At 47.7% G+C, this 12,718-nt stretch overlaps 1 protein-coding gene across 9 annotated transcripts in view; it reads left to right on the top strand.

Moving 5' to 3' along the window:
- The window catches only part of LOC146809646 (uncharacterized), a 275,512-nt gene that overhangs the window by 102,634 nt on the left and 160,160 nt on the right, over positions 1-12,718 (top strand). The gene's annotated exons all lie outside the window — the stretch shown is intronic.

The raw sequence follows: 12,718 nt of genomic DNA, 5'->3' as shown, positions 1-12,718 counted from the left end.
ATGACCAAGTTAATTAATGTATGCTGTTTAAAAGTTGAATTCAATTCACACCCATGAACTGGACCTGCTCCTGTTCTTTTTCTTAGCCACTTTACTTGAAGTATCAAAGAATAATAATAATCATAATCACTGCATTGCACTATTAAAACATTTTTGCCCTTAATCAGAAATAAGGTCCTAATGCTAGCTATTAAGATAGCACATTGTGTTAATGTGCCCTCCATAGTCCTCCATTGTATCCTACATGGTACAGGTTTAAATCTCTGTGCCAACAAGACAGGCTTTATTTGATCCAAAGTTGACTGAATAAGAATCACTGAGTTTGGTAATAGTAACATAGAGTTTATAGTAGTTATTCATCCAGTGATTCAGTTGCTCTTTAAAGTGGAGGCTATTATATGCTAATATGTGCTATGTGTCATGCAATGGTAGAGATGTCCTACAGACTTGGTGTTCCATTTCTTTACCTTTAAACTATGTAAAGGTGAATCAGCCTTGTTGCCTCCGGGAGACTAGCTTATTATGCCACCACCTTCCCTCAATTTACTCATCATGTGCCACCTGTACTGGTTTATTTATAGTGCAGTCTGTACATGGTATCTTACCAAAAAGGAGTAGGCACATGAGCACCTAGCCTGTCGCTTGTGGCCTCCATTTCCTGATTGTTCCAGCATGATCCAGTTGCTGCCATTTGACACCGCGGCTGATCAGGTTTTCCCGCCCAGGTACTCCTGCTCACCGTTCTTTCCACCAACAGAAGCTCTGCCCACCCCAGGTCCTACTCACCAAAAGGCTGCAGGGAGAACATACGAGTAGGCACCTGGTCACCTAGCATGCTAACTTGTCCTCCAATACCTGATTCTTCTATCCTGATCAAGTTGCCAACGTTTGACAAAGTGACACAGCTGCTTTCCCGCCAGAGTTTTCCCACTCATGGCTCTTCCTGCTAAAAGCAATCCTGCACAACCCAAGACCTACTTAATGCAGGCCGCAGCCATGCCTGGACGGCACCCAGCACCATGATCCCTGCCCCCCCCTCTACCCTGCATATAAACCATCACTGAGCTCTACACCCCCGACCCTGGACACTGCAACAAACACTGGCACCGCACCAACCCACGCTCCATGGTAGGACCTTTCACCTGCACCTACTGCTACTTATCTGCCAAAGCACACATACCAGTCTTTCCACCAGCCCTACACTGAAAACATTGCAGACACCACCTGAACAAAAACACCAACTTTCATGCGCCCTTATCAACACACGGTCACTATGCAAACACATCACCGGAATTTGGAACCCCATCTCCACCCTAACACCCGACATCCTCTTTCTCACTGAGACCTTGCTCAACCCCACTTCTGTGTCCGACAAGGCCACCGCAATTCCCAAAGTTTACAAGAACACCCAGAGTGACCACATCAACAATCCTGGTAGAAAGATCACCATCATACACAAGGAATCCATCCAGTGCACCACAACAATTGATGACATCACACCAGCTATGGAACACCTCAACGTCTGACTGTAAACAGACAGCAAAACCTCCATCAGGGGCACCCTCGCCTGCTGTCCTCCAGGACCATGTCTATCCTTCTGCAACTTCATCGCTGACTTCATCGTTTCCTCACCATTGACTCCCATCAACTACATTTTTCCTGGCGACCTCAACTTCCATCTCAACGACCACATTGATATCAACACTACTAACCTCCTCAGCAGCATGAACAACATCGGACTGAACCAGGTCATCCACGACCCAAGCACACTGCAGGTCACATGCTAGGCCTCATCTTCACCTTCAGCCACTGCATCAGGTACAGCCACGCCATGGAATTCACCTCGAACAATCAGTCCATCATCCACTTCAACATCACCATCTCACGGACCTGCACTCCCAGTGTGCCCAACGTCCCCCACGGCAGCTGGAGCAAAGTCTCAAAGGACACGTGTATCAATGCCCTCAACACCTCCCACCCCATCTCCTCCAACAAACTAGACCAGAACGTCAGAAATTTCAACAAATGGATCACCTACTTTGCCGACAGTTCGCTCCCATTGGCAACCTACTGAAGGTCCACCAAGCAGGCAAGCTGCTACACTGAAGACCTGAAGGCTGAACGACACTGTAAACAACTGGAAAAGAGATGGCACACTAGCAAGGACACGAATAACAAGACTGACTTCCAGACAGCCCTCAATCTCTACCACAGACAGTTGACAGAATTGAAGAAAAAGGTCTTAGCCTCATGCATCAAATTAATCACAGACATCCGACTAACCGATTGGAGCCAGCTCGCTCTACAGGACACCACCTTAATCATAAATTTGGTCTACTCAGTGGCCCCAACCGACCAATGCCCTCACCACATCTTCAACCTAAAGAAAGCCAGAATCAGCCACTTGATCACCACCTTGTTAAACACTTCAATTACCACAGCCAACTTCCCCAAGCACTGGAGATACGTAGAAGTAAACACCCTACTAAAGAAACCATTGGCAGACCCCAGCGATCTCAATAATTACTGACCGATCTCCCTGCTCCTGTTCCCAGCCGAAGTATTAGAAAAAGCCATCAATCAACAACTCTCCCCACATCTGGAACGGAACCTCCTGTTCGACTGATTTTGCAGCATCACGAACAACACAGATGTACTAATCTTCGGAAACAAAAGCTCCCGATGGGGTGCATTTTGTGGCCCTCAGAACATGGAATTCCTCCCACCCCCACTACCCACGCTAGGAGCCTAGACATCATTCTGGACAACAAGCTAACCATGACGACTCTGGTAAGCTCCGTCTCCTGTTCCTGCTTCGTTATCCTGTGCATGCTTTGTAGGATATTCAAATGGCTACCCAAAAGCTCAAGACGCACCATCATCCAGGCCCTCATCTCCAGCCGGCTGTACTATGGTAATGCTCCCTACTCAAGGATCATGTCTCATCCCTGCAGATGACTAAAGACCATACAAAACACTGCACCCAAACTTGTCCTGGATCTCCGCCTGCGAACCCACATCACCCCCTACATCAGGGAACAGCACTGGCTCCCTGTTCAGAAAAGATGCCAGTTCAAGCTCCTGACACACGCATATAAGGACCTACACAACTGTGAATGTGTCTACTTGTGATGTGTAGATGTAATTTAAGCAGTGGCATTGGGGGTTTACCACACCTTCCCATGATTCACAGAGGAGTCATTTACTAAGACTAAGGTGCACATGAAAGCTGCTGGCTTAGGTGGTACTACAACAGAAGAATGGAACATGAGAAGTGAAAACGTGTATAATACTGTAAGGAACAACTATGGAATGCCATTTTTCTAATGCTCCTCAGTCCATAGCTGAATGCTACTTTACCCTTTTTGCTAGACATAGTTAATATAGCCAAGAAGTGCCTTTGTCAAAAAGCGCTAAAACCTGTGGCAGTGTTGAATAGATTCAGACTTAACTTTTGCATGAATGTCCATTTCTGACTCATTTAGGGCCACTTGTACAACTCGTTTAACGGTGGCAAACAGAGAATCGGGCAGTTTGTTACTGCTAAAGGGCTTTTTGGCATGCACTAACCCTTTTTGCGAGTCGGCAACATATTACCAACTCGCAAAATAGGGTTTGCGAGTCAGTATTAGGAAGGGGCGTCCCTTCCTAATAGCAAGTCGGAGGGAGATGTATAAATGTTTTGAAACCCGAATGCGGTCTCAAAACATTAGCAGTTTACCGCCTACTTCAAGTAGGTGGTAGGCCAGTCACAAACGGGAAGGTGTCCCCAGCGGACCCCTTTCCCTTTGTGAATGACAGCGAAAACGAGCAGGCAGTGGTCCCATGGATCATTGCCTGCTCTTTAAAAATGAAACTGAAACGTTTCATTTTTCTTTTTGAAACACATCCCATTTTCCTTTAAGGAAAAAGAGCTGCATTTAAAATTTTAAAAAGTTGCTTTATTTAAAAACAAACACAGACATGGTGGTCTGCTGTCCCCAGCAAGCCACCTTCCCTGCAGTTTTAGCGATTCCCAATAGGTCGCACATTGCTCCCTACCTCATGAAAATGGATGTGGTGATCTATTTGAGAATTGCTATATGTGTCTGAGACACATTCGTACATCGCATTTTGAAAGTCCCTAATTGCGAGGCGCAATTAAGACCTCGCAAAATGAGTTTACAGGCTACTTGTGATCCTACAGTAAGAAAACCTCAGACTTTTGGAGTGCGGATCCCTGTTTCTAGAAGTCATAAGGTTCCAATTGTTTTGTCCAGGTTTAGTATCATCAATTCCCAGCTGTGGCCTGTGCAAGTAAGAGCGGTGGGGCCAGGTGGGGGAATATCGAAGGACGATGACGAGGGGAAATTAATTATTTATTTAATTTGCCCTCGTCACCATCCATCGAAATCCTCCTCGCTGAGCCCCACCTCTCCTACCTCCATGGGCCGCGGCTGTCAGTGCCTTATGTGCACATAATATCTGTGTCCGACTCACAAATTCCAGGATTTAGAACTGAGAAATCTACTCCCATTATATTACTTGTGGTTTTGTGTGAGATTTCCAATGTGTGTGGGGTTTACAAATAAGAGAACTCCTGCACATCTATGGGTTTCTTAGATTTGAAGTACTCCAATTTATAAAAATGCAAACTCTCAATGAAAATATTCTGCATTAGAAAGTAGTGCTGAAATGTGTATTTGCACAATTTTTATTTTTTCCCAGAAAGGAAATATTTTTCAGTAGGGTGAAAGGCTTTCCCTTATGCAATCATTAGATATGTGGGGCTTCCATCCCTTTCATTCCCCTACAAAGTCAGTTACTTCCAGGAATACGCCAGTTTAAAATATTTGCTAATGCAATCTTTCTGCTAAGTCGAAATTTCTGAATGAGAAATAATGCAGAAATATGTATTGGTACATGTATTAAATTTGATTCTCCACATGGGAATTATTTCGGGTATGGAGCTCCTCAGTCCCCCTTACCCAGTTAAATAATAGAGCCTATCTTCACTTTCCCCTCCCATTAAATATGTCACAAAGTAGGTTATTCTTTTGAAAAGGATGTACCCCTCTCACGTTAATGACCAGACCCTGGTTAGGCCAATACACAGTTCTTAGAGAATCTTTGCTCAACCCCTGGTAGCTCTGGCACAAGCAGAGGGCAGTAGCATCAACAATGTTAAAGTCAATACCACACCAAGTTCTCAAAAGAATTTAAAAGAAAAATAGAGATAATATTAATGAGCAATAAGACACCAATACAATCACAATGGATAAAGGGAACGAGTGTTGAGAATTTTCAAAGTTTTATGGCAATAGGTGCTCTGAAAATAAAACGCGGCAATCTAGATTATCAGTTAATGGTTGGCTGAGACCTAGGTGTGATTTCAGGCTAGCTACAATGTGGTGGCAGACAGTTGCAGGTCGCACTGGTCAAAGTTTGTACCCTGGAGCTTAGAGGACTTTTTGAAGCTCAGAGTCTTCCAGCTAAGCACTGTCCAAAGCTGAAGCCAGTAAGGGTCCCACAAAGTCAGATGTGTCTTTTTCAAGCTCCCACTGTAGCCATTGGTTTTGGCAAAACAGCTCTGAGCAGGACAAAGCTGGAATTTGTGGCCAGCAAGTTCACTTAGCTGCTGAATTAGATGTGCCATCTCACCTGAGTCCAAGTTTTTACTTTCTAACTTAGTCTCTTTCATTTCTCAGCATCCACCAGTGGGACATGGCTCGAAAGCTGTAGGTGAGCAGGATTGCTCAAGGCTGCATAATTTTACTTTGTGGTCCTGCTGCACCTTGACCCGGTCCTAGTAGCAAGAGGTATTAGAGGTCAACCATTTGACAGGGAGACCTGTTCCAGTCCCTCGGTGCCAGCAGGTATTCTCAGATATTCATCTTTAAAGGCCAGGCACTGTTTCCTTCCTTGCCTGCCCCACAGGTTAACGCGGCTGAGCTCTCAGAAAATACTAGCTCAGCATAGATGATCCTTACTGCAACAGTACTGCCCAAACTATGTGTTCGAGGCATATGAGCTGCAGATTGTACACTTAGCATAGGTCGCCATCTGGTGTTGGGCCCGGATGTTTGCAGTTTGTTTTTCTTCTTGGACCGTCTTTGGAAGTCACGAGTTTGGTGACTCCTCCTTCGGTCCGTACTGCGCATGGGCTTCGGCTCCATCCTCAGATTGTTTTTTTCCGCCATCGGGCTCGGATGTGATACTTCGTGCTCCGGCTTCGAACTTCTACGGTTCCAGCCTCGACGGAAAATCCTCGATTCTTCGAGTTCCTTCATCATCTTCATCTCTCGAAGCGGCACTTTTTCCATCCCGTACATCGACACCGGCCTTCGGGCCCTCCGCGACTCCGGTCCCGGCCGATGGAAAGGACTCCGTTTAAAAAGTGCCCAAAATGTGGGTCTAAATTTCCCCACACCGACCTCCATCAGGTGTGTAACCTTTGCCTCTCTCCGGAACACGAGGCTCGAGACTGCCCCGCCTGCAAGTCTTTTCGATCGAAGAAAACGATCCGAGATCGAAAGGCTCGACGCACCATGGCGCACTCATCCTCGACAGTTCCACCGGACATCTTCGGAGACGACGCCGAAGCTTCGGGGCAGACACACACCGAACTGGGAGAAGACATCGTCAGCGCTTCCGAGGCCGACGACTCCGACCTGGAAGACGTAACACCAGGACAGCGGGCCGTGAGTACAATGCCCCCTCCCAGCCCCGCACCGAAAACCAAAGAGACTCCGGTTACTCCCTCGCCTGCCGGCCTGGGCAAAACCAAAACCAAAGCCTCGATCACCCCACCTTCGGGCCCGGTGTCGAAGCACTCAAAGTCTCACGGCAGCTCGGGATCGAGCCAGCCGACGCCCGGTGCCGATAAACACCACTCGGCACCGAAGCCTGCAAAATCCAGCTCGACTCCGAAACCACCGGTGCCGAAGCCTGGACACTCGGCGCCGACCAAACACAAACAGAAATCGGTCGGCACCGACGCTCCGGCGCCGAAACAGCATTCGACGCCGAAACACACGGAGACCTCCAAAAAGCAGGGCGTACACAGAACATCGAAACCTCCGGTTCCGAAATCGCCGGTGCCGACAGACGACTCGGCGCCATTGGCTCTGTTTACACCAGACCCTTTACAAAAGACTTTGTCCAGAGATCCAAAGACTGGCCTTTTGACTGTGATTACTAAGAAGCGTCGCCTTGAGGCTCCGGCTCCTCCTCCTCCACCCAAAAAGAGGGACTCAGCTACTTCTCCCCTTAGAGTACCCTCCCCACTGCCACCCCCCCTCCCACCACCACCCCCTCCACCTTTACCTCACTACGATCCGGCCCCATCCCCAGATCCGGATGACGGGGACCCGGACAATGACCCAGGGGACGCCCCAATGGATCCCACTCCACCAGGGACCCCAGATCCATGGGAGGATTATAATAACCCTGATGTACCCAATGTACCTCAAGACGACCTATACCCATCAAGGCCGTCTCCTCCAGAGGACTCTTTAGGGTTTCACCATTTAGTGCAGAGAGCAGCACACTACCATGGGGTGGACATGCACACTGAACCAGTGGAAGAAGACTTCCTACTGGATACATTTGATTTACAAGATCGTTCCACTGCTATTTTACCCATGCTTAAGGGTGTCACCAAGCACGCTACAGAGGTATTCAAAGACCCTGTCAGAGCCAGAGTACTAAACCCTAGAATAGAGAAGAAGTACAAGGCGGCACCCACAGACCCTGCATACATCAAGGGCCCTGCTCCTCTAGATTCCCTAGTTGTCTCCACAGCTAGAAAGCGGGCTAACTCCCAATCCTCAGGAGATGCCCCACCACCAGACAAGGAATCTAAACTTCTGGACGCGTCTGGTAAACGCACCGCCTACCAGGCTGCAAACATGTGGCGCATTGCAAATACACAAGCACTGCTTGCGCGATATGATAGAGCACACTATGATGAATTAGAGGCTCTTATGCAGCACCTTCCAGAGAAATACAAACGCCAAGCTCATGATCTGATACAGGAGGGCAAACTAATCACAAACACCTCCATTAAGTGTGCCCTCGATGCAGCAGACACTGCTTCTAGAGCCATAAACACCAGTGTCCTGCTTCGCCGCCATGCCTGGCTCAGGATATCAGGATTCAAGCCTGAGGTCCAGACATCAATACTTAATCACACCTTTGACCAGCAAACACTCTTTGGCCCAAAGGTAGACGAAGCGCTCGAAAAAATGAAGAAAGATACAGACACAGCGAAGTCTATGGGAGCGCTCCAGACCCAAGCCTCTAAGCGTTCCTTTCGACGCTCGTCCTTTCGTGGCACAGGTAGAGGCTCCTCCACCGATAATGCCTCTACCTCCTACAAATCCCCTCCCCAAAATACCTTTTCAAAGGGCAACCAAAGAGGTGGTTACAGAGGCAACAACAATAAGGGCAGGGGCAAAACCAACAATACCCGTTCTGCCACCCCACCCGCACAATGACTCCCCTTCGCTCCCCCCAGACCATTCCACTCCGGTCGGGGGCAGACTACAAGATTTTATCCACGTATGGGAGTCCATAACATCGGACAAATGGGTGACCCAAATCATTCGGTCAGGGTACTGCCTCGAGCTAACATCTACCCCACCCAATATCCCACCAAAGCACCGTCCAATGTCCCAAGAGCATTCCACACTGCTCAAACAAGAGGTACTCTCGCTCCTCCAGAAACACGCCATAGAGCAGGTACCCGACAATCAACGAAATCTAGGGGTCTACTCCCTATATTTCTTAATCCCAAAGAAAGACGAGACCCTCAGACCCATTCTGGATCTCCGGCCTCTAAATGCCTACATACATTCAGACCACTTTCACATGGTCACCTTACAACAAGTCCTCCCACTCCTCTGCCAGGGAGACTTTCTCACAACACTGGATCTGAAAGACGCGTACTTTCACATTCCAATACACCCCTCTCACAGAAAATACCTCAGGTTCGTGGTGGACGGGCAACATTACCAATTCAAGGTTCTCCCCTTCGGGGTCACCACTGCACCACGGGTGTTTACCAAATGCCTAGCAGTAGTAGCAGCACACCTCAGACGTCAACATGTTCACGTCTTCCCTTACTTAGACGACTGGCTCATAAAAGCCGCGTCCTACCACCAATGCGTGCAACATACAAACAGCACCATCCAACTGCTTCATCAGCTAGGCTTCACGGTGAACTACCAAAAGTCCCACCTCATACCATCTCACACAAAGCAATATCTCGGGGCCACCATAGACACCTCAAAAGGTATTGCCTATCCAAACTCAGCCAGAATCACAAGCATTCTAGCCTTACGCAAAATATTCCTTCCTCAACACTCTCTACCAGCAAGAGTGTTTATGAAGCTCATAGGGATGATGGCGTCTTGCATCTTCATAGTGCCCCATGCAAGACTCCACATGCGTCCACTTCAGGAGTGCCTAGCACAACAGTGGAACCAGGCCCAGGGTCAGCTGACGGATCTGGTGTTGGTGGACGGCCGCACACATCACTCTCTGCAGTGGTGGAACACCACAAACCTTTCCAAGGGACGGCCGTTCCTGGACCCGGTTCCCCAAGTGACTCTAACAGCGGACGCATCGCTCTCCGGCTGGGGAGCGCACCTCTTACACCTCACAATGCAAGGTCTATGGACGCCACAGCAAAAAACGCTCCACATCAACCATCTGGAGCTTTTGGCGATCTTTCTAGCCCTAAAATCTTTCCAAAAGCAGATTTCAGGCAAAGCAGTCCTCATTCGCACAGACAATATGACTGCGATGTATTATATACAAAAACAGGGGGGGACACACTCTCCCCAGCTCTCCCGCTTAGCCCAGAGCATATGGAGATGGGCAATTCCCCAAAACATCTTTCTCCTGGCACAGCACGTTCCAGGCGTACAAAACACCATGGCAGATCTGCTCAGCAGACAAACACAACAACTACACGAATGGGAACTGCATCCACAAGTTCTTCACCCATTCTTCCAACAGTGGGGGCATCCTCAAATAGACCTCTTCGCCACCCACGAAAACAAAAAATGCCCAAGCTTCGCCGCCAGATACCCACACCCATTGTCCAAGGGCAATGCGATATGGATGAACTGGTCAGGCAGATTTGCATACGCCTTTCCACCTCTCCCACTAATTCCATTAGTGGTCAGGAAGCTACAACAGCACTCCCTCACACTCATTCTGGTAGCTCCAACGTGGGCCAGGCAGCCGTGGTACACCACGCTACTACAACTGTCAGTGGTACCACATCAAAAACTGCATCTATCCCCATGCCTCCTAACCCAGAACCATGGAGAAATCAGGCACCCGGACCCAGCTCAGCTCAACCTGGCGATCTGGCTCCTGAAATCCTAGAATTCGGATACCTTAACCTTCCCCCTGATTGCATGAACATCATCATGGAAGCCAGACGTCCTACCACTAGAGCATGCTATGCCGCAAAGTGGAAAAGATTTGTAATGTACTGCCGTAACAATACAATCAACCCTCTAGATGCATCCATACAACACATCATATGCTATCTACTCCATCTTCACAGGTGTAACCTGGCGTATTCATCCATACGCCTACACCTAGCAGCGATCGCTGCCTATCTACAAAACAGACAGCATTTGTCACTCTTCAGAGTGCCCGCTATTAAAGCCTTCATGGAAGGCCTTAAACGAGTAATTCCTCCCAGGGCACCACCCTCCCCTGTATGGAATCTAAATTTGGTCCTTACACGACTAATGGGTCCGCCCTTCGAACCAATGCACAAATGTGAGCTACAATTTCTCACCTGGAAAACAGCTTTCCTTGTAGCTATCACTTCCCTTAGAAGGGTTGGTGAAATACAAGCGTTCACCATACAGGAACCTTACATACAAATGCATCACAGCAAGGTCATACTTCGAACTAATCCGAAGTTCCTGCCCAAAGTCATTACCCCCTTCCACCTCAATCAATCAGTGGAATTACCTGTCTTCTTTTCGCAACCCCAATCTGTTGCGGAAAGGGCCTTACACACACTAGATGTGAAAAGAGCGTTGCTATATTACATACAAAGAACGCAACCCTTCAGGAAGACCAAACAGTTGTTCGTTTCCTTTTCTCCACCACATAAAGGCAACCCCATCTCAAAATCAGGGATAGCTAGGTGGATTGTAAAATGCATACAAATTTGCTATCAGAAGGCAAAGAGAACATTATCTGTTCCCCCTAAAGCCCACTCTACAAGAAAGTTAGGGGCTTCTATGGCTTTTCTAGGGAATATACCCTTAGATGACATATGCAAGGCAGCCACATGGTCTACACCGCACACATTCACAAAACACTACTGTGTAGATGTGCATTCCCAGCAGCAAGCTAGGGTGGGCCAGGCTGTACTAAAAACACTCTTTCAAACAGCTGCAACGGATACCGGTGGTCGCCGCTAAGGTTGGGTACTGCTATATAATCTATGCTAAGTGTACAATCTGCAGCTCATATGCCTCGAACGGAATATGCTACTTACCAGTATGCATCTGTTCTTGGCATGTAGAGCTGCAGAGTTGTACACGCCCACCCGCCTCCCCGGCTACCTGTATCCGTTCCAGTCCATCTTATTTAGATACAACACACATGGGTTTCTCACTGTTATTACTACGCTCCATCATTTCCCTGTTGGCGAAAAACAATCTGAGGATGGAGCCGAAGCCCATGCGCAGTACGGACCGAAGGAGGAGTCACCAAACTCGTGACTTCCAAAGACGGTCCAAGAAGAAAAACAAACTGCAAACATCCGGGCCCAACACCAGATGGCGACCTATGCTAAGTGTACAACTCTGCAGCTCTACATGCCAAGAACAGATGCATACTGGTAAGTAGCATATTCCTTATGCCTCCACAGGTTGTCTTATCTACCTCCACAGCCCATCAGCTCAGATAGCTTAGGATCCCAGCAACATCAGGGGGACCCCGCATAATCATGAAATTTAACATTCCAGTTTTGCACACATTGCTGAGCCCATCTTCTGCTCTTGCCTTCACCTGGTGTCTACGAGGTACAACAGTACCTAAAAAACACATCCATTATTGACCGCATACTGTCTCTGGCTCCCAGTGCCAACACTTTTAATTAGGAATTTCAAGAGTCTAGTCTTTGTCCATTCAACTCCATTGAGTTAAACTATACATTTAGATTTGAAAGAAGTTTGGGCTCTGCGCCCAGTCCGAGACATGCAGTTAATGACTGATTATCTTGAAAAGTTGTCAAGCATCACTTATGGGCAAGACTAGATTGTTGTGGGCTAGTCTATTGCCTGCATACATTTATTACCTAAATGAGGAATATTCTCCAATGTTGAGATGAAAAGAGGACCTATTCTTTTGTGATATTTAAAAGCCTAGTTTTGCAAGGTGCATCATTTATTCCACTTTTTTATGGCTCAGCTGCACTAATATCTAACAAAATCAAAGCAAATATATTACTGTTTACCATTTACCCCGTGCCTGCCATTGAATAGTAGGCGTTGTTAAGAATACATGGTAAGAATGGATCTAACTGGAGGCGGTGTATGTCCTGTCTGCCATCTATAGAGAGTTATTGGGCAGGTTAAATGAGCTTGGAATTGAGGGAGTGGAGTTACTGTACTGAGAAAATGTATGCAAAGCTGGAGTCTACATACAGTATTTGCGTCATGAGCAGGTAGGAAACGGGCAGCCTCGTGATCCTCAT

The sequence above is a fragment of the Triturus cristatus genome, chromosome 7 (genome assembly GCF_964204655.1).
Source record: "Triturus cristatus chromosome 7, aTriCri1.1, whole genome shotgun sequence".
In the NCBI taxonomy this organism is placed as follows: Eukaryota; Metazoa; Chordata; class Amphibia; order Caudata; family Salamandridae; genus Triturus; species Triturus cristatus.
This window is presented reverse-complemented; position numbering and strand designations above follow the sequence as displayed.